The sequence below is a fragment of the Lasioglossum baleicum genome, chromosome 6, assembly GCF_051020765.1.
Source record: "Lasioglossum baleicum chromosome 6, iyLasBale1, whole genome shotgun sequence".
Classification (NCBI taxonomy): domain Eukaryota; kingdom Metazoa; phylum Arthropoda; class Insecta; order Hymenoptera; family Halictidae; genus Lasioglossum; species Lasioglossum baleicum.
The window spans coordinates 6845940-6868297 of record NC_134934.1 but is presented as its reverse complement, the minus strand read 5'-3'; the positions used below and the strand labels follow the sequence as shown (position 1 = coordinate 6868297).

The 22358-nt window shown below is 41.7% G+C and overlaps 1 protein-coding gene across 1 annotated transcript in view; it reads left to right on the top strand.

Moving 5' to 3' along the window:
• Positions 1-3323: 3323 nt before the first annotated feature.
• The window catches only part of LOC143209257 (PRL-1 phosphatase-like), a 50533-nt gene continuing 31498 nt past the window's right edge, over positions 3324-22358 (top strand). Inside the window, exon 1 of the mRNA XM_076424660.1 lies at positions 3324-3473. The gene's annotated coding sequence lies outside the window, so the exon portion shown is untranslated. The remainder of the gene's footprint in view (positions 3474-22358) is intronic.

Genomic DNA, 22358 nt, shown 5'->3' with positions numbered 1-22358 from the left:
ATTTTAAAAGACAAACAAAGAAAACAAACAAATTAATGCGTAATTCGTAAGAAACGCGTGACGATGGTACAACCGGCAAAGGAAATCAATGGTGATGAAAAACGATTGTAATTTATGAACAGAGAGGACGAGAGTGCGAGAGAGTGGGAGAGAGTGGGAGAGAACGCGAGCGAAAGAGAAAGAACGAGAGAGATCTATAATATATAGAGATTATATAAAATAATGTTAGACTGTAAGAGATTCTCGTATTTTCCCCAGTCATAATGATTTTGTCCTCTCCCTGTTGGAACCCCGCTCCTTTCGATTATGGTTTCACGATTTTCCACCCGCCCCCCCCCCCTCCCTAACCCTTATTAGAGAATGAATATAATTGTCGTGCGTACGCGCGCGCGGTCAAACTCTGTTCTTTCACGAGGATACGTTCTGTTCTTCATATCAGACTATTCTCTGAATCTCTTCCTTAGATCCGAGAACCGAGACACACTTTGTAAATCGTTGTTAGTAATTCCGAACGATCGTTTTCACACTGATCGATCGAGGGACGGCGATCCGTGATATATCGTCGTTGTTGTCGGTGACCGCCTTTTACTCGACTCTCATCCGAACTTAATTTCTTCAGAAGTAAGGCACAAACAATGTATTTACAATGAATAAATGTTTTGAAACCTGTTAAACCAACGAGCTTCGCCACTTTATGCTGTAGCGCCTCGCGCGACCGAAAGTCCTTCTGGTACCAAAATGGCGTCGCCAGTGTCTTCAATTCGGAGCTGGTATACTTCAATCTTGAGATGGTAATTTAACTTGAAGAAACTTGCGTCAACAATTGATTCAGCTATATTTAGACTACGAATTTTATGCATTTACACTAAAACTGTGTAGGGTGCAATTTAAAGCAGCAGTGCGAGCGAAAGAATTAAAAAATTTTAATATATTATCTTCAACTTTTTCGAACTTTCTATTTTCAAGAGTACAGGAATACACTTTCAAGTCTGCAACAACAAAGTAGATTCTCCACAAATTCGACTGAGTCATCCGGTGTCTCACAGTTCCTCGGGTATCAGATAATAATCACTCGTTCCTCGAATTGCATCGTAATCTACGTGAATCAATGTTGTTAAAAGCGATGCACCGACTCGTTTCGGTGACGCAACCGTTTCGCGGAGAATTACGCTCGGAATACCATTATGTGAACAATACCCTCTTATCCGTGGAAAGATCCGATTCTATTAAGAAACTTCGATACGCGACCGATCGATCTTGTATTTATAATCAAGTTGCATATTTACAAGTGACACGTTTATATACATATAACCGCGTAAAAATGGCTCGGCTCGTGTATAAAAATCTCCCATAGAAGGTGTGATACGAGAACGGCCCACGGTCGCGAAATAAAAATAGCGCGAATGTCTCCACGCGCGTGTCTTGAATGGTCATTAATTACGCGATCTACTGACGCGGCGCTGTTCCGGATTTAATTACACCGCGTTGTTGCATTCGATACCGATCGCCACGCGATCCACCCAAAAGGCCGACACAATTTGCGTAACGTTGAGCCACGAGTGAATCTGCATGGAAAGTGGTGGAACTCATTTCTTCCTGTTATGCAATCCTCGTGAATGATAACCAGGTAATCAGATCTGCCGTGTAGTATAATGCTGACCGATGCAGGTGCACTAGATCCTCCTCTCGAAATTGGGAAACAGGCCTTCGAGACCTCTTTCTCAATTGTTTTGATTTTTGCAATGCACAGAAACTGTGTACAATTTAACACCTACCAACACCAATGAAATGTATCTGGAACTCTTCATTTTACAATTGAAATTGCAACGATGCTAAATATATTAATTCAATTATTGCAGTTTCAAAGTACATTTTGAATGTCCATTTAAAGCATTTATAGAAGACAGAGAACACGAACTATTAAAATTGAGTAAATATGAAAGAAATAGGTGGTGGAAAGTGACACAAAAGGGCAAAGTTCAGAGAGTCTCCAGCTATTAAAGTTGACCTTAATTTTATTGTCGTTCCCATTGCCGAGAAGCCATTATTTCCACGAAAATCATTTTATCATCGGTACCTCCGGGCTAAGAATAAAAACGTACAATTAACTGGGTTACCGAAACTCGGGATACATTTCGTGGAATTAGGGGTTGATTATTCAGAATCGTTCGTAATTTCCTGGTACCGGAAGCGGGACGTAATATACCCGAACATGCAATGTGCTTAAGAATAGCCATTGATTGGTGTATTTACTTTCATTACTCATCATTATAACGTTGTCGTTCTCTGGGAAAGGTATAAATAACATTTATCGATGTTACCTAATACCGGGAAAGTTTCATATAACAGAATACGAAGTAATCGTTCAAGGTGAAGTTAACACTAGACCAGAGATCTTTCAGAATAAAAGTTGTCTACGTCAATTACAAACTAATATATTTCTTCTATTTGTCATCCTAATAACAGTAAATTCTATAAATAATTCTATAAAGAACTATAATAATAGAATTCCTATGGGTAAATGGGTAAATGTCCATAGTAAACACCCGAGACGTATTACAAGATGTCCGAAAAATGTTGTACGAACTTGGAAGGGATGATTTCTGAGGTCATTGGAAGTAACTTTTTCGTTTGAGAAAATGTTCTCCTCAGCTGCATTAACCCTCATCCGTCCCTTATTGTGTGTGTGTGTCAATTTAACACAGTTTTGAAACTTCGTGATTTTTATATTTTTAATGCGAAACACAACCGAAAACCCCAAGATGTAAATTGTTAATTCATCAATTTGAATTAAGAAACATTGAAAAATAACCTTGCTACTTCATCGATCTTTTACTACTGTGTCAATTTGATACCGCAGGACAGATTCCGCGGACCAATCGGAGCGCGACTACAGCGGACGGATTCCGGTACAGCCAATGGCAACACCACGCTCAGCGGAACCATGCCGGGATCTTTATGCATTTCTGAAGAGGTTGGGTGAAATATAAAACAGTAAAGGATTGCAAAACTTCAAGAATACCGTAATGTTCTTTTTGATGTAACAAGGGATGAAATTAATAGGGATGAAATCAATTTTTATATTATTCCAGCTCCCCAGAATCAATGCACAACATTTTTATTTTGCATAAAGATCCGCAGTCTACTAATATTAAACGATGTTTATTCTGTGCTCGGGATCTCGGAGGACCGTTCAGATTAGATATTGAAATCGACCTATCAACCGTGTGAAATCTTGCTTACCTTTCAGCGATTTAAATCCGGCGCGGAAATCAGGCTCGACCAATAGGGTGAGAGGGCGACGGCAGCCCCCTCGCGGCCGTCTTCCGCCATTTCCATCAATTGTTCACAGGCTTCTGTGGCGTACAGACGTGCGCGAGTGTGTTCGGTGTATTTCTATCGTCTACGGAGTCGGGTTTTCGCTAACGAACGCCCCACCGTACCTTCCATATTCAATGTGTATGGCGATTCAGGTGAGTGCCGAAAAGCAACGTTTGTTATTTCACGGGGACATCGTTGAATGGAGACCATTCGGTTGGACCGCGAGTGCATCCGTTGCCGAAAAGCCCTCACGGTCGTCGCATTTCGCCCGTGTGTACGGGCGCGTGTCCCTCCTGCTTGGGCTGCGTGCCTGCCCCCGTGTATACATATATGATTCGCCTTAAATGTGTGGAGTGGTGTGCGTGCCCGTTTTGTGCGTGTGTCGGTCTCCCTCTCTCTCTCTTTCTCTCTATCGGTTGGCGCGTTTGCGCTCGCGTGCGAGCCTCTCTACGAGCGCACCGAGGCTCTCCTCGTCCTCTCCACGGTTTTACACGCATCGAAATACGTGTGTTGAAATGCGCGGACGACGAACTCTGGCGTCCCGTCGAAACCCGCCGCCGCCGTCGCCGACCTCCTCTGCCCTTCGCTTTGGAAATAATCCCTCTACCAACGTCCCTCGCGTGCTGCCCACCGTATCCTTCTTCTTGTTCGTTGTCTACCCAGCTCCTTCGGGAGACTTTCACATTTCACGCTGAATCGCTGTAACGCGATCAGCGAATCTCCCTTCTCTCTCTCTCTCATTTTCTCACTCTCTTACCCTTTCCTTCTCTCCTTCTCTCTCTTTTTCTCGAGGATCTGTTAACATACTTCGACTGCCATGTCACCTGTACACCAACGATGAGGCCCATGAATATTTATAGGAAAACTGAATGGAATTAATTCGGATCCGGTTTGCACAGGTTAGACAAACTAGGCGCGAGACACAGTGATTTATAGATTTGGACTGTGCTAGTTATCCAAGGGGTTGATGCGGTAGTGTCGGCCTCGTGAATTTGGGAAATTACTAATACTGAATGTGGAATGAATTCTCTTGGGATATACGGTTTGCACGGGTTAGACAAACGAGGTGCGAGACACGGTGATTTATGGATTGGGACTGGTGTTAATTCACTGAGGCGTCGATTCAGTTGTTGAGTGACAACCTCGTGAAATTTCGAAAATGAGTTGTTTCTGTACTATTTTGATTTATCTATGGTTTTACTTCCTTTGGTGAGAATTCGTTGGAAATGGAGCTGATGATTTATAGATTGGAGCTGGTATTAGTTGCCTGTGGCATCGATTCATTTGTTGAGTGACAACCTCGTGAAATTTCGAAAATAAGTTGTTTCTGTACTATTTTGATTTATCTATGGTTTTACTTCCATTGGTGAGAATTCGTTGGAAATGGAGTTGATGATTTATAGATTGGAGCTGGTGTTAGTTTCCTGTTTCATCGATTCATTTGTTGAGTGACAACCTCGTGAAATTTAAAAAATGAGTTGTTTCTGTACTATTTTGATTTATCTATGGTTTTACTTCCTTTGGTGAGAATTCGTTGGAAATGGAGCTGATGATTTATAGATTGGAGCTGGTGTTAGTTTCCTGTTTCATCGATTCATTTGTTGAGTGACAACCTCGTGAAATTTAAAAAATGAGTTGTTTCTGTACTATTTTGATTTATCTATGGTTTTACTTCCTTTGGTGAGAATTCGTTGGAAATGGAGCTGATGATTTATAGATTGGAGCTGGTATTAGTTGCCTGTGGCATCGATTCATTTGTTGAGTGACAACCTCGTGAAATTTAAAAAATGAGTTGTTTCTGTACTATTTTGATTTATCTATGGTTTTACTTCCTTTGATGAGAATTCGTTGGAAATGAAGTTGATGATTTATAGATTGGAGCTGGTGTTAGTTTCCTGTTTCATCGATTCATTTGTTGAGTGACAACCTCGTGAAGTTTCGAAAATGAGTTGTTTCTGTACTATTTTGATTTATCTATGGTTTTACTTCCTTCGGTGAGAATTCGTTGGAAATGGAGTTGATGATTTATAGATTGGAGCTGGTGTTAGTTTCCTGTTTCATCGATTCATTTGTTGAGTGACAACCTCGTGAAATTTAAAAAATGAGTTGTTTCTGTACTATTTTGATTTATCTATGGTTTTACTTCCTTTGGTGAGAATTCGTTGGAAATGGAGCTGATGATTTATAGATTGGAGCTGGTATTAGTTTCCTGTGGCATCGACTCAGTTGTTGAGTGACAACCCCGTGAAAATTGAGAAATCAGTTGCTATCCCTCGCGAATGGTTAGTGAAGTATCGATAGTGTCCAGCACTAGAACGCTTCGAATCCCTCTTTGAAATGTCAGCGGTGAAGCCTCGGGTCTAAAAAGGATCTGTCCGGCCCGGTTCCCGCATCCTTGTCATACGACGCTCGAGTGTGCTTCCGTTCAACATTGTATATCATTTTGCGAAGTCAATGTGTTCGTTCCCCATCCTGTACGCGTTTGTTTATGCTGACGAGGGCGGTCGAAAGGACGCGGCACATTGTGCGTGCACGGACTTGCATTCATTCTTAAATTGCGGTCTCGTTGTGACAGCTAGGTGTCACGGCTAGTCTCTTGAGTTTTCCTTGATCGCTGATCTTGATTTACGTTGGGCTCGTTAACCCTACTTAGGGTGTACCTTCCGAGAAAAAGGTAAGCTATTCTTCTTGTTCAATATTGGTACTCTAGCAATTTTTATCTGTTGGAGTATGTTCGGGATGCATCTGAGATAAAAAAAGCTGCTCCAAAATATCAATTTTCTAATAGTAATACAGTTTAATTCGTTTCTTGTTATTCTCAATGTTCATCGTCAATGAGATTATGAGCTAACAACGAGAATAGCGATGATAGCTAAGGAAAAATAATATTTACTTTCCAATGCTCGCATCTCTCGCGATCTGATAAGCATTGCTCTGCTCGTTGCTACAACGTAAACACTTCCATTATAAAACAATAGAATGATTTCTACACTCTACTCTCATCGACACTTTGATCATTTATAGCAGCACCAACACCAGCAACCCCTTACTCGAATAACAATCTACTGCCTGTTTGTACGATATTCTAGTAGTAAAATATTTTCGAGATATTCCATGTTCAAACGTCCATCGATGTTCCATGCGCAAACTATAAAGGGTTAAGTCGCAGCATTCACAGTCGCGTGACCGGATTTTACAATGCGTCCGTACTCCATATCTGTCATTAATTTGCAATGCTAAAGCTGGGAAATGCGTCCCGAAAACCGGTGACGCCAAGTGTGTGTACATACCCTGTTTCATAGCTGAATGGCCATATATATGTGCACTTTCAATGTCAATCGAACCCCACGTGCATCGAATAATAAAAACCGATGCCTGTTAACGCGAACGTCTAACAATAAAGTTGCAGTCCGCTGCATGTGGCGCGGTCATCCGTGACCGATGGCGGTTATTAACTGGTATTTCATTGCCGGCTGCGTCTGACAGCCGCGATTTCAACTGTCGGTCACCGGTGCCCGTCGCAAATTCATACATTATTTGCATCATTGGCGATCAGTGGGATGTTGTTTATTGATTTGGAATAATCTACACTCATTAGATGATCGTGTTACTGTCGGTCACCGGTGACCGTCAAGTATCATGAACAATATGGATTATCACTGATAAGTGGAACGTTTTCTGTCGACCACTGGTGTCTCTCATCGAGCAGATGACCATGTTGTCGCCGGTCACCGGTGACCGGACTAGTGCCGTTATTGTAAAATGTTGTCGTATGACGCGGAGTGCAGGTCAAATCTGGCCCCACGCGCGTTTCCGTTCTGCCTCGTGTGGGGTCACCAACGATCACGGCGATGATCGATGGCGAATGCACCCCTGTGCGCCCCACAGTGAAATTGAATTGCGTCTGGCCGTCTCGGGACCTGTTTTCGACCAGAACGCTGTGCATTGACACGGCAGAGATTCACGTCTGTAGCGGCACGAAGGGAAAAGGAACGTGCGAAGAGGAATTGTGTGCGTGCGAATCATTGTGTGACCCGACGATCCAACCGTGCGAAGGTAGCTACGGTTAGCTGAAGACACCTGCAACAGCGGTGATCGGGTGCTGATAACGAAGAAACAGACTCACTTAATTTTCATGCGCAATTCTCATGGTATAAGACAGTTCTTGAGAACTGACTTATAATCTTGATTCTTGAAACGGCTACAGGATGGATTCTTCTATCGTTTACTGGAAATGTGCACATTTTTGTAAAATCATCACGGAAGAAGGAGAAAAAGCTGTGATGTTATCGATTACGAACGAAACCTTGAAAGTAAAATGTGGGACAGTGGAGCGATTTAGCGGTTTAGTTTGCGAAAAGGGCGCGTTTAGCGATTACCACATAAAAATTGTCGACCCGTATGTGTTGTATACCACTTCGAAATTATCGCATTCACCAATGTCGTACGTGTGCGTCATTCTTGGAAACGTCGAACACGTAACATGATTCACAGTCGTGTCGTTATCGTCGCGTTCAGCGAAATTGCATTTATTGCAACATGTTGCTTCAACTACCTTTTTCGAAAAAGAAAAACATCCAAAACCTTTCACAGTACACTTCATTATTTTCTTCGAAATCCATTTTTCACCGAACGATGTTAAATATTTAATCTTGTACGATAACAATCGCCATTCTGTACAGTTTTTTGTGCGATTTTTTTTTATGCGATATATGTATGAATGTCGGATCAGATCAGCAGGATATCTCGGAAGACTTTGTCGTTATCAAAAAACTGTTCCTACAAAAGTTGTTTGGTATGACGGGCTACATTACGTAGTATTAATCGCTTTCGTGTGGGTAGAGTGGTACTCTATCGATCTATGGTACAAAAAATAGAACATTCCATTAAAAAAAATCAAGGTGACCTTGAAATGTCCTCCACCACTCCACCCACAAGAAAACAATTGATACTACGTAATGTAGCCCGTCATACCAAACAACGTTTCGTAGAAACACTTTTTTGGTAACGGCAACGTCTTCCGAGATATCCTACTGATCTAATTTCAGCAGGACACCCTGTATATGTATTGAATTATGTACACTTTGAAAGTTTCTACATGTTTAAAATGAGAAATTAAAATCTTTTAAAATGTTTCCATGTGTAATTTAATTATTTATTTCGTTTGGAAAGGACCATCTCGCTATTTCGTAAAGCTTTGAAATATTTTCTAAGTGAGAAAAAAGAATTTTCTTTAATACGTTGTGAAAAATTATTTGTTACAGCTATTTATGAAGTTTGTGAATATTTTTTTTTCTGCGGTCCCTCTATCTACCGCACAAAAACAGGTTTGACTGTATAAGAGACCGGGGAACTGTATGAAAATGAAATAATTTGCAGATCTAATAGCAACGAACGTCTATAAGAGACTGAATTCTAAAGATGATATACCATTATGAAAAAAAGAGGTTCAGAGAGCCAGGATCTTTCATGCTGTACCAATTATTTGAGATAATCAATATTTAGTCGAATACGATACTTAGCCGCCATCTTGAGTACGGATACGAGCGACGAGCGCTTCGTCCGAAAATTAATCGACTATGTATTTGCGCGCCTGATAAAAACGACCCGGTAAAAAATCGAACACGATATCCGTACGGGAAGAAAGTCGGAAGAAGAGAAGGTACAAAGTCAAGGTACAGAATATCGCGGAAAGTTTACACCTCGAGTCACGTTTCCGGCGGCGTCAGCTTCGCGTCTCGGCCACGGTGAATCGTTGAAAAGCGAAACCCTGAAAAATGTTACGAGGAGCGCGCGTGCCCCAGCACGATCAGCTCCCGTACATTCGTGCTAATAAATGCGAACGAAATGCTGCTTCACGACCCGCCATACTTTTCAGCATTGTGTTCCTCCTCGTGACGTTATAGAATCCAAGGCCGCGCGTGCGTTTCATATTTCGTTAAATGGACCAGCATTTTCGAGCACGGATCATCGAGTATCGCTAAACCAATATCAAGGAAACGCTTGTGAAACGCAAACGAAATTCCCGAGGAATTACCGCTAATTAGCAAAACGCTAAATTTGCCATCGACGCGCCTAATCCGCTCGCTAACGACCTCACCGACCACAGGAACTACAGTCGGAGTACAACATTAAGTGGACACCCTTTAGAGACTAATAACTTTCTTTAAAAATTGAACCAAACGACGTATGAATTATTACTTAAATTTTTTAATCCGCAAATACGAAAATTCTGATGAAGATTTATGGAGAATCATTCAACACATTTAATTCTTTGGGCTTAAAATAGTCACAGCGTTAACAATATTAGATGGGAAAAATTGCACTTTTTTCTGGGGTCTCATTTGAAAGACTACTTTCGTAGGACACCCACTATGCATAAATTGATTGGAAGTCTACTGCAGCCCGCCGTCTAATTTGTATCCTGTGATCGAACTCGACGAGCGTTATTCTCGTTTCCCGGTGCTACTATCCATGGCAATCGGTTTTCTCGGAAAAAGGCCAGTGACGTCATTACACACCCACGTGTCAAGAGAGAGAGACAAGAAATGGGAGGTGCAAGTATCTCGTCCGCTGCATTTTCCCTGCGTTATTGGCCGGTCCATCAGTTGCATATCCGTGGGAAGTGTCTCTGAACACTTTTAGCCGTGTATTATGGGACTCGCCGGTTCGTCCATTTATCTCTTTTTCTCTCTACAATCACTTGCTCGCACTAATTTTTCGCTCGATCGATGGACTATGGATTTTATGCACTTGCGAATGGGAAGATCAGTGGAGTGTCATACTGGACGCATTTCGCGTATACTTGCAATTTATTATTGAGTATGGGAATAAGTTTCCGCTCTTTTTTGTTGAAAAGAAGCTCTTTATCCAGAAATTCAAATGGAAAGTAAATTCATCCAAAGTATGCTCTATCGGCATCTACAGCCTTCTTCCACCGTTCAGGTAATAAACGAATTCCTCAAAGAAAAAAATCTGATTGTTTCGATGCAAGCCATTCATCGAGCCAATTTCGGATACTTTCATGGGAAGTGAACTGCTCTCCAGATATGGCCGACTGCATGGACCGGAACAAGTGGAAATCTGAAGGAGCAATGTCCGGCGAATATGGCGGGTGGGGCAAAATTTTCCAGTTCACTCCTTCCAAGTATTTCTTGACGGGTTTTGCGACATGTGGCCTAGCGTTGTAACAGAATCGGCTTATCGTGCATGTTGTCCCATTCCGGTCGTTTTTCTTGTAATGCTCGCTTCGAACGTAATAGTTCTTCAAATGTTTGACGTGGATTTTGATCAAGTAATGCTCGCAAATTTCTTGACGGGTTTTGCGACATGTGGCCTAGCGTTGTCGTGTAACAGAATCGGCTTATCGTGCATGTCGTCCCATTCCGGTCGTTTTTCTTGTAATGCTCGCTTCGAACGTAATAGTTCTTCAAATGTTTGACGTGGATTTTCATCAAGTAATGCTCGCAAATCTGTATCTTTGAATTTTTTGGCGCACCATCGCGATCTTTGTCCCTTACGTCGAAATCATGGTTTTTAAACCGCCGAAACCATTTTTTACAACTTGTATTTGCTGGAGCATCGCCCCCGTAGGTATCCACGAGCAAACGATGCGTTTTCGCGGCACCTTTCTTTAAAACAAAATAATGCAACACAACTTCCCGCAAATGCTGCTTACTTGGAACAAAAGTCGACATTTTTGACGCGAAAAATTGACTGCTGTTCATGCTCGAAATAATTGCCACTAACTGCGTTTTGAAGCTTAGACATAGACCTTTCAAAAATACTACGTTCCATCAAATACGCGATCGGTATTTAAGTACAACGACATCGCCAAAAGAGCGGAAACTTATTCCCATACCCAATAATTAAGCGTTGTTCACCATCGTGAACTGCACAGAATGATTAATTGCATTTTTCCAATAATTTTTTAGGGCCGAATTAAAATGAAATTCAATTCAGATTTTTAGCGATTCCATTGCGAAATTTTTCTGGATATTTCGCCACGACAGAATTTCAATCCTGTATCAACCCGCATTTGGTTTGACGTCAGTGGCGTCGATAAATGCGAATCGCGTTATTGCGAAGCGTCTCGCCTTATGGAACAGTTGCAAAACCAATTGCCCTGCGCTGTTAAGATGCGGTTAATTGCGACGGATGGAATATCATCGTGTTTGCCGGCAGCAAAAATATTCTCGTGGCCCGGTATTATGTGTCCCGTGGCTAGACACGTTCGTTGCCTCAAACAAAATGGCGTAATTAATACTTCGAGGCGTATAGCTGTTGCATTTCGAACAGATTTATCAGTGGTGGTTACAATTTTAAGCGAACAGGAAGGTTCGATCACAAGGAAATCATTTTTATATAACAGGCAGTAATATATAATTCTACAACAGTACATTTTTCTCTCTTTTTCGTGAGAAAAGTATTTGTTGTTCAGTCAATTCAAACCTGACTAGCATGTCGCTTCAACACAATAATGACACAGTGCGAAGAGTTACAAATGATTTACACTGACATACAGCTTCGTCTCCACAATAATGGATCGCAGAGTTAAACATGATTTATGTAGCTTCCTAAGAAAGTTCTTGTACCATGTAATCAACCTTTAACTCGCCATTGTCCTAGATAGTATATTATCCAGTTGAGACCACTTATTAACTGCAAGGCAACATATAAAATTATTAGATTGATGGGCACCGATTCGGGTTACACACCAATAACAATGTTAACAAATATCACGGTTTATTCGGAGCAAGTGGTTCGATTAATTGGCATTCACCGATGACCCGCCTGGCGCAACAGGCAATTCGATTGCCTCTCAGCAATGACTCTCCCTGCAGTCGATCTGTCAACAATCGAAATCAACTCTTTCAGCATTGAATAAATACTCTGTTCTACTAATTTAAATCCTCGAGTCCCAACACGGTGCGAGGTCTCGCGAAACATCATAAAATTCATCAACTTCCAGGTAGATAATCCAATTACAAAAGTTCTTTAGATTTCGTTATTTTTTTATTGGGACTTGCATCAACTTATTTGTGGCATTTTTCTTATTAAAATTACACTACACACGAATAGTGGAGTTTTTCTGATATCAAGGCATTACTGTACATTTCTACCGGGCTCCTGTTTCTCACAAATGACGCAAACGTTTGGCGTAACACGATTCCAATGACGCAATGTAAAAACACATTAGCTCGGCAACGTTCGACGAGCGTTAACTAGCATTATATGTTTTTCATTTGTCAAGCGATTAGCATATCACATTTTCTTTGAATTGGAGAATGCTCTCTTACGTAAAATCCACAATGATGTAGTAGATGTGTAAAGTTTGTCGCGTTACTGGAGGTCAATTTAAAAATGGAGTGCAACGATCGTCTGGGGTCGATTGGCATCGTCGGATACACACAATCCATCTATCCTTGGGCTCTCGTCTTGCGTCGAACTTCGGAGAATTTATCCGGATCCGCTGCTCTCGGATGACATACAGGGCACGGTTTTTTTAAATAGAAATCTCGTTATCTCCGCAGCGTCTCGCTTTACAAGACCACGTGCGCATCTAGTTTACGCGGGACATCGAGTTACACCTGGTCGTATTTCACCTATGCGGACGTTTATTAAATTTAGCACGCGCGCGACCGGACTCCAGCTAATTGGTCGAAACGTTGACTGCTGGACCAACATCCATTAACCTCTTTGTCTTAGCTATAATTACCTTATCTCACCCGTACCCTTCTCAGCGAGCGTAATAGACAGCTCTAGAGGGAAGAATAATTCGTTCGCGTTCTTTGCGATTTAAATCTTTATTCGCTGGCATCGGACACCTACCGCGTTAGAAAAGCGTTTGGAAAGTCTTCGTAATTAATAGACCTTTATTACCGTATTAATAGATCTTTATGCAAAATAAATAATAATTAATAATAAATTCATTTATTTATTATGAGTAAATAATAAAAGAAATCAAATCGGATTTTATTTGACATCTTGAATGTTTAAAATTTTTCAACAGTTTTGGATTTCGTCTACTCGATTTTGCTATAAATGTATGAAGATCCGCAGTCCAGTAATTAAACTCCGAAATTGAAATAGAACTATATTTTTTAGCATAAAAACTACGCGCCCTGGGATTTCATTCGACGAACAAAATAGAGTTATCGTCACACACGCGCCCCTTTTCCATTTAATTTGCAGTATCGTCGGATACAATTAATATTTACGATATGAAAAATTACAGGATGAGGACAAAATAAAACTATATTATTTACCATAAATTGTGCGCGCTCTGGTATTTTATTCGACGAACGTCACTTGTTATTATGATCCTATCGTATTTGTCGATCGCGTCAATTTAACATCAAGGAACAAATGATATTGCAAAATTGTCGGATTGATGAGGATAAACTAGAACTTTATTCTCGAGCATAAATTACGCGCCCTGGAATTTCACTCGACGAACAATATAATTATCGTCAGACACGCGCTCCTTTTCAATTTAATTTGCAGTATCGTTGTACGTATTAGTTATTTATAGGTCACGTATTGATATCTCTCCGTCAGTTAGACGAGGGACAAATGAAATTGAAAAATTGTCGGATTGATTTGGATAAAATGGAACTATGTATATTACCGAGACCATAAATTACGCGCCCTGGGATTTCGTTCGGCGAACAACATAATTATTGTGATGCTCCTTTTCCATTTAATTTACCACATTGTCGGACGCGTTAGCTTCTCGCTTTTCCCTGGCGGCCAACTCTCGCGTGCGCAAACAGCATAATAACGCGCGAAGGAGACGATCATTCGGGACCGGAAGTGGATTACAACAACCGTGCGGATGAGCAGCGGGCCGCGCGCGAATTGTAATGCGTGCAAAACACAGCCTCTGGCCGTCACGTCGTCCTATTCGCGTTGTTAACGACCGGCTCCGTGTATCGGCAACAAAGAACAATGGCCGGAGATGAGGAATAAAGGGAACGTTTAGAAAACACTCGCGAAACAATCGAGCGGGCAACGATCGATCGTGTGTCCCGCGTCCCGTTTATTTTGCGACTCTCGCGCGCGGCACCCTCTTTCGCGTTGACGACGATTCGAAATAGGTAGAAGAGGAAGTGACGAAAAAAAACACACAGGTGAAAAACGCAGGAAAACCGACGGGATTGAAAACCTCTGACAGGGAAAATTCGATCGACCTTCCAAAGAACTTTGTCTCTCCTGTCGAACGCGAGGGAAAATTGAAATAAATGGATTCCGCGGTGAGAAGAGCAAAAAGAAATTCGTTGTTTGCACCGTGCACAATGCGTGCAGTTGATTGTGCCGTTCGGACTGGTTTTCTGTTTGGTGTATGAACCGCTCCGTACGATATCGTGTGCACCCGAGAGATTGTAAAATCGAATTCTGCGCTCTGCAAATTAATTTCGATTTCGATCTTTGTTTTACGTATTGATCCTTTGTGTGCGAGGATCTTTTTACCACTTTCTACCGGAAGCCTATTAATAGGATTTTCAATAATTGTGCAGTATCAAAAGAAAGCTAATATATTTTCTTTTACATTGCAACCTTAAATGAATCTATTAGATCACGTTATTGAGGGTGACTTGTTAGTTGACAATGAAAATTGCTGATGCTATTGAATGTTCCATTAAAAAGTGTTTAACCATGTATCATAGATTTTTCAGAATTACGCAATAATAAAATATTAAATAATAAAAAAGAGATATGTTTTTCCGCGGATCGGACCGTAATTTGGGGGCAGAAAAGTGTGAAAGATTGACAGTATTTAAAGATATTCGTGCACACGTTATCCTCAACTTCTTCGAATTAGTAGAGGGAGAAACACATTTCTATTTTGGTCCTGCCACTTGTAATGAATGACTTTGTAGACGAGTTGCGAAGGTTTTCTTGTGGATTTTGTAAAGTAGGCGAATAAGAATGCCACAGAAAAGGATGGGCTGACCATTGAGGAGCTTGAGGAACGAAGAGCAACAGGCTTCTGGCCCTGTTCAGGCGCGAGGCTCGCGTTAATTCAAAAGAAGGGAAGGGGAAGAGGCGTGAAAGCGAGAGTGGCCGTGGCGGTCTATTTTCGAGAGGTCTTTGTTTCTCCTCCCTCGAACGGAGCAGGTGTACATTGTCCCTCGCGATTGCGTTTCAAAAAGAAACGCGTCCTCGAACGCGTCTTCTTCCAGTTGACCTGGAAATCCCGCCCTTCGAGGGATCACGCGACTCGTTTAGGGTTATTCCCGTCGTAAGAGAGATCGAGAGTGTCTGGATACTGTCTCGGAGTGTGCAAACAATATCGTTACGATTTACATCCGATTATATCCGCCATTCAGAACATTAAACAAACGAAATATCACTTAACTATAGTTTTCTCAATTTTACCTGCAAAAAATCGATGTGATGGAAAGGTGGATAATTAACTTGTTTAACCTTTTACCTATTCGTAGCAATGGACTTAGATCTGAATAGACTTTAACGCCACTAAAGATTGCTGTACCAGTTTACACTGTTAAATATGTTGGTATCTAATAAATTACTAGAAGCTTGATATCTATTTCATATTCATAAAAAGAAGAAAATCATATAGAATGGAGTTATTCTAGGTCGGAAGAGAAATGTTCCATTTTCGAGTTAAAATGGCTCCAAGGGCAAAGAGTTACATTTTCATCAGAACCTTGTGAAAGTCTACGTATGCATACGTTACGGAATCCTTACTATTATTAGGTCGGTAAAGGTCTACAGTTGCATGAACATATCCAGCATGCTATAATTACACAGTGTATTGTGATAATACTTAGTGGTTGGGGTTGAGTAGGCGAATATACATAGTAATATTGAGCTCGTGTGGGTGGCGCCTGAAGAGGACGTTTTCAAGAAGTTTAAGCCGTAAAGAGTAATCCCTGGTAGCGATAACAGCGACAGAGAAAATCTTATCGGTGTGTTTTGAGTACGACACAATCTTACATAAATTGATTCCACCACGTAGGTGGTCCCGTCGCATCCGATGCAGTTTGCCGGGGCCCTTGAGTTGCATCTGAACGAACGAGTTGCACGAACCGGTCTTTTTCGACATAGGACCGTTACGATTTAATGCACACAATTGAAAAAGGCCCCTCGAACAAGGGCCACCGTACTGTAAACATATAAACTTGTCTTTAATTCGTGCAATTAGCACACGTTCACTACCGAGCAAACGCCTGGAACAATTCTGCAAAATCACGGCGATTTATTCCATAGAAACATAACTGGAAGACAATTTTCATTTTGCATAAACCTGTTAACACCGTTCTATATGTTGCAAAGTGTATCTAAGTTAAATACCCTTTGCACAATCAACTGTGACCGAGAGAAAGCGTTTCTGTTCCCGCAGCATTGCATTTCTCTGTATTTCAATTCTATCTCCGAAAGTTATTGTTCCTCGGTGAATAATTAATTCTTCGTTCTCTCTCGAGAGAGAAGAAGAAGATTGAAGAAAATGTACAAATGATTGCTTTGGACGCTTGTGTGTAAGCTCGCGAAGTGACTGCCCTCTGTGACAAAAGTGAAGAAGAAGAGCAGTTCGAAGAACTGTAACTCAAGTTGAATCATCTGGCAGCCTGTGGACGTGTCTAGCCGAGATAGTAACCTAAGTCCCACACGTGCAATAGTAAAACGATAAGTTTCAGAGCATAATCTCGGTAGGAACGATATACATATAATATGTATCGAGCATCGTCGGCCTCTTCTCGAAACAAGAAACTCCTGCGGCCGACAGAGAGATACAGAGGGAATACTAACGGGATCTGAATGATTATTAAAAGAATAATGTCGAACATTGTAGAGATAAATTACATTTTTTCCAAATCGATGGCGAATTTTCAGTTTACTCTGTAATAGATAGAAATAAAGATTGTTCATTGTTCACGAGGACAATTATCAATGTCATTATTATGTTGCGTGACATTCGGCAGGTAATAAGCAACGACGCAAGAGTATGGTTGTTCTCGCATTATCTTCGCGTAGTGCGTTAGTCAGTGCCCGCTTCCTGTTCCGACCGTTCACCGTTATGTAATGTAATGGAATTTACATAACAGGAAACGGTAAACCAGATCCGAGCCGGCGAATTGTTCGCGTCGCAATCGGATGCTGTGGTTGCAAGGAAAAAAGATACAATTACAATTTCGAAAAATTAGAGTTTATGCATTCATTGAGCTTCGTAGTATAGGATTGACGTATTTACCAGAAAAAAGTCATGAAAACAAATTTGAAAGGCTCGAAAAAATAGTACAATTTAACCGTTGTCCTATGTCGAAGTGATCGAAACTTTGAACGGCTACTTATATCTCGAAAGTGAAAGTGTGTGACATGCGGCGTTCTTCCTGACAACCACAGATATGCATACATACGCGAAATAAGTTCGGGAATCTGCGTCAAATCGACGCGGTTTTGGCGACACGACCAATTGCGTCGAAGTCATGAATAAATTGGAGGGCGTGACGGTACGCCGCGGATCGAGTCGCGTGAATACATGTACCATCGATTTTCATTCTGTCTCTTTGGCAACAATGTTTTCTTATTAGCGGACTGCGGACCTTTCTGCCAAATAGAAATTTTCGGCGCCCATTGCGACACACTGGCGGGTGGAAACATTTATTATTAAACTACGAAATGAAAGTTTCTCACGGTCGTTGCATGGAACGGGAGCCAGATCAAATCTTCCTTTCCTCAATATATAGCAACGAATAAAGAGGTACATTCGAAAATTTCTGATGGAAACATTTCTCTTTTAATAACAGCATTTATAAGTTATTCTAATGTTTGTACTGTTTTCAATTACACCTAATTATTCTTGTCGTAAATGCACAAAATCCGCTGTCTATCTGTCATTTTATGAATCGTTTGATGTGCTGAAAATGCTGCATCAATGCTTTACATTCTTTTGATGTTCCCATTTCGAGTTTCATGTACTCGTTCTTGTCACAACTGCGTAAAATCTGCGGCGCAGTTAGTAGGAGTCGTTCAGACAATCAGTGCAGAGGTAGTAATAATTTTTCATGGTCCAAGAGTTTTTAATGAAGTTGTTCCTTGTTTTATTGTCTACACAAAAGAGTTACGAGTACAGCATTCTATTTTTTTTTTTTTACAATTTTCGAGGTATGTACATAGATGAAGATAGACGGAAAGTCTGTTCTTTTTTAGACGATGTTTCCCGAGGATTCAAAAGGGCAAAAGAACATTTCCCTTCAACTTACACGAGCCAGAAAGAAGATCCAATTTGCTAGCTTCGACGCGTGTCTAGCTCGGTGAAAGACAGGGAGGTAAAAATCCGTTCGAGCAAGAAGGGGTCGCTTCCAATAACGAGATCACTTCGTCAGCCAGACCCACGATGAAAGGGTTGAACGTCTCGATTTATTTCGAGCGGCTCGCGAGACATACTTGAATCAATAAGCAGGATTATTCGAGGTCGGGCCACCACCCTCGGCAGCAGCGGCTTCTTTCGCGACCCACGCAGGGGGGATGATGTTTCAGCCGCGCGCAAACAGTTCTGTTTTCGACACACGCGAGAATCCCGACGGTGTTATGTAAACATGGCGATAAAAACCAACGGGGTACGTCTCCCGTTTCGTTCGTCTCGATTCTACTTGTCGGAGGACAAGGTCTCACCGGCTCGAGCTACTTCGCAGCAGCGAAATTAAGGTCGACGACCAGTCGTCGTCTCGCGAACCCTGATGACTCCTTCGATCCAGACGCGACGGGAAAAAAAGAGATTCGCTCGTGGGCGAGAGCGCCCACTCGTTTTTCTATAGTTCTCTCCTTTTTGCGCAGTCTCCTTTTTCGCACATTCTCCTCTTTGCCCCCCTCGATCCTTGCCCCGCCTTTTTGTCTTTTTAATCCTCGCCAGACCGACTGGGCTGTCCACGGTTGGCTTTGATTTAACCCGATGGAGTGGTAGATGATAATTGGAGAACTTGGCAAGTCCATTTTTTAGTGAAATTTTACTTGTTGGAAGATACAGCGACTCCCATTAATATATTCGGACACCCTCAACAAGGCGATAAATCTTTTAATTTAGAACAATTAAATACTACATGATGTGAACAAGTTTTTAAATTGCAATTGTACTGTAATGTGCTAAAAGTTGTCTTACAATTTTCTTTAAACAACAGCCGCTGGGATTTGCGTTAAAAATACGAACAACATTTAACAATCATTCCAACTAGGTTTCACGTAAAGTGATTCGTTTTTTTATTCTTTTTGTTTGCGATATTCGAAATATCAGTTGGTCATGCGAATATTTCCAGTGCAAATACTTCCGATACACTATGAAAAATTGAGTTACGCAATTGGAACGTTCGCAGCACTGATAGCTGCAGCAGCGCCGAACAAACGGCAATCAAGAAACGACGCGCGCGTTTTAATGGTCGCGCATGGACATATTGAATTCTCTTGGGACCGTGTACCGTTTCTACAGACATCTGTTGCACGTCGTAACCGCATGCATCGTTCGCATCGACGCGTCACGAAAATTATCGTCTCTCCGTTAATTATCTTCAATTACGGGGAGATCGCGTTCAATATTAACAATCCTTCGCGCTGATGTTCTCCGTTAAGCTTCTTCCTCGATTAACATGCTAGAAGCTGAAGCCGAGCGAAACGGTGCAACGTCGATGCAAAAATGATCTTGAAATTTTCTTTTGGAGAAAGCATGAAAAAATTCTGAAACTTTGTAGAAACACTTGATAAATTTAATTATTCTCTACGATCCTGTTTTCTCTCCTTATTTGTGTTTTTTGTTGTCAGTCTCGGGAATAAGAATTTTTTATTACTTCACTGTAACAAAGTCAACGAACCGTCCAGACTTTCGAATAGAGTGAACATGTATGATTGCAGTAGCAGTGCAAGTGGCAGTATATGTATATTTTTTACATTCTCGAGTGCACCGTCGTCTGTGACGCATCGAACGGGAAGCTCAACAGGTTGAATCTGGATAATAAATTCACACGTATGCGTCACGTATTGCTCCTCGCGTACTGTACAATCCGTTGGATTCGCATTTCAGGCATATGCCTGCGTGCGTCTGCAATAATGTTTAAATTATCCTGTTACCTATGTGTCAATAAAATCATTACTCAAAAGTGGACCGAACAATTCACCGAATATACGTCACTCGTTCATCAAAGAGATCTTGCATAACAATATCAAGAGCAATCTGGTGTATTATTCACATTGAAAAGTCGTAGCGATGGTACAGTGGGCTGATGCATATTGAAAAGTCGATCGCGTACGTCACGAAAATTGTTTTTGTATAGATGGTGCGTGGTTTGGGTTGAATACAGTGCCACCGCATCGAATTATTTTTAGAAAACCGATTTATCTCAGCTCGCTGCATGATTCCTCTCGTAATTACACGTCGGACAATTCATAAATTGGCCATCGAGACACGCAGTCGCGAGGGCATCGTTGTGGGCTATTAAACCCACCGGAGGAGCCAGTTAAAAATAAGAAACCCGTTCAACAGGTTTCGAAATCGGACGCGTTGAATTTCACGAAACTTTGCACAGCTCGTCCTGAGGAAACGTTCGTGTTCCTGCGTGCAGTGTTATCAGTTTGTTCGATAGAAATGAGCGCTGCCTGTTAATTAACACATTACCGAGGCGGCGCCCGCTTTTCCCTCGCGTTCTCTCTCACTCTGTTCAGTCGGTCCTCTCTAGGATAATGCGGCCTTGCGTTCTGCTCATCCTCTATTCGACGGCCGTACAACGTTACGTCTACACGTGTATTGATCAAGTTAATTATAAACGACGGCCTTTCGCGAACGCGTTATTTCCGTGTAATTGCGACGGGACGCCGGTTAATATTATTGAAAGACCGTGATTACCGGATAAAAAGCCGCGAGGTCCATTCGCGATTCACCGTGACTCGCAATGAAAATCGAGAGGGTCATCATCGTCGAATGATCTCCAATAAAATGAATTGTAGAGCATCTTAGATCCTCTCTTTCAAGGGGTAAATTCAACCCCGAACACTGTGGTACATTGCGAATAAATTCTTTTTCTGATTTCAGGTAAGCAACCCTCTGAAGTTATGAACACTGAATGCTTTTATCGAGCGAGGCATTTATCATTCCCTTCCGTCACACGGTAATTGTAGTTTCATTCCTAAATCTATTTTTTTCTGTTAGGATCGAACATTGTGTTGGGATCGAAACTATCGTTTCAATAAAGCTACTGTTCCCCTAAAACTTGGATCATCCTTTCCCAGCAACGTAGGGTATAGACTCCTGCAATTTTCATGTCTACGGAGAATCTGACAAAGAAAAATTGAAACTTACTAGTTAGACACATAGATCTTGATAAAATTGATGCGAGAGATAGTTCTTCGAAACATGGTATGGACATGATATTTGGTCCCCTCAGGGTTTCAAATTCATTTACCAATCCTCTCCTTTTTCCACTCTCACCATCGCCTTTTCAGCGGGACCTACTGTTTATGGTGGGTTCCGAACCACCTTTTGCCAACAACACGTGAAAAACACCCCGGGTGGGTCACTTTCCGGTTTTTGACCAGACGGTCACCCATCCTAGTGCCGGTCACGTTCCACGTTGTTTAACTTCGGTGATCAAACGAGAACCGGTGCTTTCAACGGGACTACGGTTGTTGGCTAGTTCTTCGAAACATATCTAACTCATTGGCAATCGTCCTTGTTGAAGGGGTGCGCGAGCCGTCCTTAAAGTTGGGGGTGTAAAATTGATCTTTCTAGTGTGTAGAAATGTAGCAAAATGTTGAATACTGTTACTAAAGAATTTCGACGAACCTCCAACAGAGAATACAATTAGTTAAGAGTTCCCGAATAAGATTGTTCAGGTCTTGTTTGCTTAAGTTCGATCGTATCGAGGCCGGTTTTATGCACGAAGTACATCGACCGTTCAACCCCCGGTTCGATGGAAAAGATATTCGACGGCGCAACACGGGTGGACGACCGGTGTCACTGACCTTGCACAACGATCGACCATGTCTGCGAGGTCCCCGTCAAGTTCGATTCCCCCAGGGAGCTCGTT